The sequence below is a fragment of the Trichechus manatus genome, unplaced genomic scaffold (assembly GCF_000243295.1).
Source record: "Trichechus manatus latirostris isolate Lorelei unplaced genomic scaffold, TriManLat1.0 scaffold00196, whole genome shotgun sequence".
In the NCBI taxonomy this organism is placed as follows: domain Eukaryota; kingdom Metazoa; phylum Chordata; class Mammalia; order Sirenia; family Trichechidae; genus Trichechus; species Trichechus manatus.
In genome coordinates, this window is record NW_004444132.1 from 2,247,413 (window position 1) to 2,253,368 (window position 5,956).

The following is a 5,956-nucleotide window of genomic DNA, read 5'->3' on the forward strand; positions in this document are numbered from 1 at the left end:
TAAAAGAGAGAAGTGAACAGAGAGACAATGGGATCTCATACCACCAAGAAAGCAGTGCCGAGAGCAGAGCGCATCCTTTGGACCTGGGGTCCGTGTGAGGAGAAGCTTCTAGTCTGGGGAAAGATTGATGAGAAGGCCAACAGAGAGAGAAAGCCTTCGCCTGGAGCTGGTGCCCTGAATTTGGACCTTTAGCCTACTTTACTCTGAGGAAATAAACTCTTTGTTAAAACCATCCACTTGTGGTATTTCTGTTATAGCAGCACTAGATGACTAAGACAACGGGTTTGTAACTGATTTGAAGGCTGTGCTCAAATAGCGGCTAAGATTTATCTCTAGTAATATATCTTTTGAGACGTTGAATTCAACATTTTAAAATTATTTTATTAAAATGACATGCTCATTAAACTAGCAAATGATAAACCTGAGAGAGATAGCTTGTATGTTGAATGATAGAATTAAAGTCTAACTGATCCTGATGAGCTGGAATGGGAGATGGAAGGTCAAACTAAGAAAATGAAATTTCCTAATGCTAAATGTAAAGCGCTGCAGTTATGTGCAAAAATACCCTATGTGTGATGCAGCACATGCTTTTGAAAAAGTCTTAGGGGGTTTTGTTGGCTATAAACTTAAATAAGTTGTCAGTGTGATGTAACACAAACACTGGTCCTATCACAAAGGAAATGATACCTTCTCTTGGCTGTAGAACACATCTGGTGATCTGTGTTTAGTTCTGGATGTCGTATTTCAAAAATGACTTTGACTAACTGGAGTGTGTAGAAAGAAGACTGAGCTGAAGCCACATCATATGAGGCATTGTTGAGAGAATGGAAAATGTGTAACATGAAAGAGAGAAGCTTGGATGGTGTCATGGATTGAACTGTGTCCCCCAAAAATATGTGTCAACTTAGCTGGGCCATGATTCCCAGTATTATGTAGTTGTCCTCCATTTTGTGATTTTCCTATATGTTATAAATCATAATCTCTGCCTGTGGTTAAAGAGGATTAGGGTAGAATGTAACACCCTTGCTCAGGTCACATCTCTGATCCAGTGTAAAGGGAGTTTCCCTGGGATGTGGCCTGCACCACCTTTTATCTTACAAGAGATAAAAGGAAAAGTAAGCAAGCAGAGAGTTGGGATCTCATACCACCAAAAAAGCAGTGCCGGGAGCAGAGCGCATCTTTTGGACCCAGGGTTCCTGTGTGGGGAAGCTCCTAGTCCAGGGGAAGATTGATGACAAGGACCTTCCTCCAGAGCTGACAGAGAAAGCCTTCTCCTGGAGCTGATGCCCTGAATTTGGACTTCTAGTTTACTAGACTGTGAGAAAATAAATTTCTCTTTGTTAAAGCTATCCACTTGTTGTATTTCTGTTATAGTAGCACTAGATGACTAAGACAGATGGACTTGACTCTATCTTTAAATAGCTGAAAGACTCATGTATAAGAATTAGATTTATTCTGGGAAGCCTCAGAAGCCAATCTAGAAGCAGTTGCAAGAGTGTTAGAGAGAGAGAGGAATACTTTGGTTAAGGGGTTATCTGAAAATGACTGTGTTTCTCTAGGAGGAAGTCCACCATCACTATAAGTTCCAGCATTCATGCAGGGACTTGTTAACTACTTGTCAGAGATATTTCTTGACAAATACATCTGTTTAATTCTTTCTTGTTATTGTTAATGGACATCTTAAAGAAGATCAAGGCACAATAAACAATGGGACACAAAATATTTGGGGTCAGGGAAGAACAGTACGCGGAGGAAAAATAGTCTTAACAAGAGAAAGCATCAAGTCAAACTTTTGCCTGTGAAATCATTGCCAAGAGTCAGCCTGCGTGGCAGGTGGGGGTGAGGTGAAGCGATGTGGGATGATTCAGGGTAGTGCAAAATGTCATCCATTCATTCACTCATCCAACAAAATGCCTATTATGTATGCGGTTTTGTGCTAGGCACTGGAGATATAAATAAGATGTAATTTCTGCACAGTGGAGCTCCTATTCTGGTAGAGGAGACAGACATATAGACAAAGTAAATCACAACACAACATGGTAAGAGCTTTGGCAGTAGATAGTAGGACTACACAGGATGAAGTCCAATGTCAGTTGAGACCTGAAAAGAGAGTTAATCTGGAAAAGCAGCACAAGGAAATTCTTTGAGGCATGAAATGTACACAGTAATTTGTTTGAACCATCGCTTTGTTGGTATAGATCCAAGCTGAATTATCATTTGAGAAGAAAAAGTGGCTCAATTGCAATAGTAGGGAAAAGAAGACTTTTTTTCCCCCACTCCTCTTTCTGGGAAGGTGGTTTTTTAGATTTGGAATGTGAAGGAGGGAGAGAATAAAGCTTAATAATTGAAATCCCAAAGCAAACAACTTTTCCTTCTTTGGGGTTTTCCATAGTATGTGGATTCTACATATTTCTAAAAGTCCTTCTCATTCTTATCCTTCACACAACAAAGTGAGAAAAACAAACCTAAACCAATAGAGAGGTCTTCTACCATAAATCTTTCCTATGGGAAGAATGCCCACGGCTTGGACATGAGAGATTCCATTTGAGATAATGCCAAGTTTGAATTTGTCTGAACATTTTCTTCTTATTTACAGCAATTTAATGGTTGCATCTGTATATAAGTTCCCACTTCTTTTTTCAAAAATGTTATTACTTCCATTATCAGTGATTTGGTTCTTTGCTCTAGCATGACTTCATAATTTTTTCCATTCTCATGGGCAAAGCAAATAAGCCCTGGGGCTGGTAGTTCTGATTCCAATGACATTCAGTTGGTTGTTTACCAAGTTACCATATGTTGTCGTTGTTAGGTGTTGTCAAATAGGTTCCAACTCTTAGCAACTCTATGTACGACAGAACAAAACGCTGCCCAGTCCTGTGCCATCCTCACAGTCGTTGCTGTGTTTGAGCCCATTGTTGCAGCCACTGTGTCAGTCCATCTTGCTGAGGGTCTTTCTCTTTTTCGCTGACTCTCTACTTTACCAAGAATATTGTCCTTCTCCAGGGACTGGTGGCTCCTGATAATACGTCCAAAGTATGTGAGACAGAGTCTTACCATCCTCCGTTCTAAGGAGCTATTCTGGCTGCACTTTAAAAAGACAAGAAAGAAAGATAAGACTAAAATGGATGTTAGAAGAGACTCTGAAACTTGATCTTGAACATAGAGCACCTAAAGTGGATGGGAGAAATGATGAAGTAAAAGAGCTAAAGAGAAGATTTCGAAGGGTGGCTGAAGAACACAAAGTAAAGTGTTACAACGAAATGTGCAAAGACCTGGAATTAGAAGACCAAAAGGGAAGAACATGCTTGGCATTTCTCAAGCTGAAAAGAACTGAAGAAAAAATTCAAACCTCGAGTTGCAATATTGAAGGATTCTATGGGCAAAATATTGAATGATGCAGGAAGCATCAAAAGAAGATGGAAGGAATACGGAGAGTCACTGTACCAAAAAGAATCAGTTGATATCCAACCATTTCAGGAAGTATCATGGGATCAAGAATCAAGCATACTGAAGGAAGAAGTCCAAGCTGCACTGAAGGCATTCATGAAAAACGAGCTTCTGGGAATTGATGGAATACCAATTGAGATGTTTCAACAAATGGATGCAATACTGGAAGTGCTCACTTATCAATGCCAAGAAATTTGGAGGACCGTTACCTGGCCAACCAACTGGAAGAGGTCCATATTTGTGTCTGTTCCAAAGAAAGATGATCCAACAGAATGCAGAAGATATGGAATAGTATCATTAACATCACATGCAAGTAAAATTTTGCTGAAGATAATCCAAAAATGGTTGCAGCGGTACATTGACAGGGAACAGCCAGAAATTTAAGCTGGATTCAGAAGAGGATATGGAACAAGGGATATCATTGCTGATATCAGATGGATCTTGGCTGAAAGCAGAGAATACCAGAAAGATGTTTACCTGTGTTTTATTGACTATGCAAAGGCATTCAACTGTGTAGATCATAACAAATTATGAATAACATTGGGAATAATAGGAATTCCAGAACAGTTTATTGTGCTCATGTGGAATCTGTACATAGACCAAGAGGCAGTTGTTAGAACAGAACAAGGGAATACTGCATTGTTTAAAATCAGAAAAGGTGTGTGTCAGGGTTGTAGCCTTTCACCATACTTATTCAATCTGTATGCTGAGCAAATAATCTGAGAAACTGGATTATATGAAGAAGAACATGGCATCATGATTGAAGGAAGACTCATTAACAACCTGCAATATGCAGATGACGTAAACTTGCTTGCTGAAAGCGAAGAGGATTTGAAGCACTTACTGATGTTACTATATAGCAACAAAAATTATTACTTATGGTTTTTTACTTGTTTCTATTATATAATTTAATCCAATGAATATTCAAGGCTCATCAACATTAATATACCTACTCCTCTAATCTATCACTACTTTCTCACCTATCCAAAGTTTTGAAGTATGTAAAATTTATTAGAACTTAATTACTCTCTTTGCAAGGGTTCTGGTAGCTCCATATCACCCTATAAATATACCCACTCTTCACTTATCGACTATCTCATTATCCGACATTTTGCATTTATGACAATAGCAAAAAATCTACTTTCTGACTATTTTGTGCATTAATGATGTGCGTCTTACAGTTACAAACGCTGAGGTGCAAGGTGAGAGTAACACTGGCTGTGATGTCACAAAACAGTAAGTGTATTCATTGTTTAATGAGAAACTAATTTGCTCTGTAAACCTTCATCTAAAGTACATAAAAAAAAAGTCTTGGAAACCCAGTAGGGAATTGTCTTAGTCATCTCGTGCTGCTGTAACAGAAATACCACAAGTGGGTGGCTTTAACAAAGAGAAATTTATTCTCTCACAGTCTAAATAGGTTACAAGTCCAAATTCAGAGCATCAGCTCCAGGGGAAGGCTTTGTCTGTTGGCTCTGGAGGAAGGTCCTTGTCATCAATTTTCCCTTGGGGAAGGATCTTCTAAGGCACAGGGATCCCGGGTCCAAAGGATGTGCTCTGCTCCCAGTGCTGCTTTCTTGGTAGTATGAGGTCCCTCTCCCTCTACTTGCTTCTCTTTCCTTTTTATCTCTTGTAAAATAAAAGGTGTTGCAGGCCCCACCCCAGGGAAACTCTCTTTACATTGGATCAGGGATGTGACCTTAGTAAGGGTGTTACAATCCTACCCTAATCCTCTAATCTTGCCTCATTAACCACAGGCAGAGATTAGGATTTACAGCACATAGGAAAATTACAATCACAAAATGGAGGACAACCACACAGCACTGGGAATCATGGCTTAGCTAAATGGATACACATATTTTTGGGGGACACATTCAGTCCATGACAGGGAGTTCTACTCTGTCCTATAGGGTTGCTATGAGTCAGAATTGACTTGAGGACAGTGGGTTTGTTTTTTTTGGTTTAGGTAAGAAACACTTTTTTTCCCCCTCCAGAACCCTCCTGCTGTCCCTGTAACCAGGAAATGGATTCCCACAAATGGGGCATTTGGTTGGAGCTCTTGTGACACTGACCTGATTCAGAGATACTGAACACCATCCACATTGGGTAGGAGGTTGACCAAATGATCTCAAATTCCCATTCCAATTCTGAGTTTCTAAGATTTCACAGACTACCGCTGATGGAGACACATGAAGCCAAATTCATTCTTTATTTGGGCTTATGTGAGAAGTTTCAATAAGGCTGGTCTTATTGGGCCAAAATGTATCATTAAGGCAGTTGACCTGGATCCAGTATATGGGCTAGACTGATCAGTGAGTTTATAAACATGCCAATTCAACATGAAAACCTTATTGAGCTCTGACCAGGATCAAAACAGAGGGTTCTGGACAGAGCTGGAGAAGGATGTAGAACAAAATTCTAACTCACAAAAAAAAAAAGACCAGATTTACTGGCCTAAAGGAGACTGGAGAAACCCCGAGAGTATGGCCCCCAGACACCCTTTTAGCTC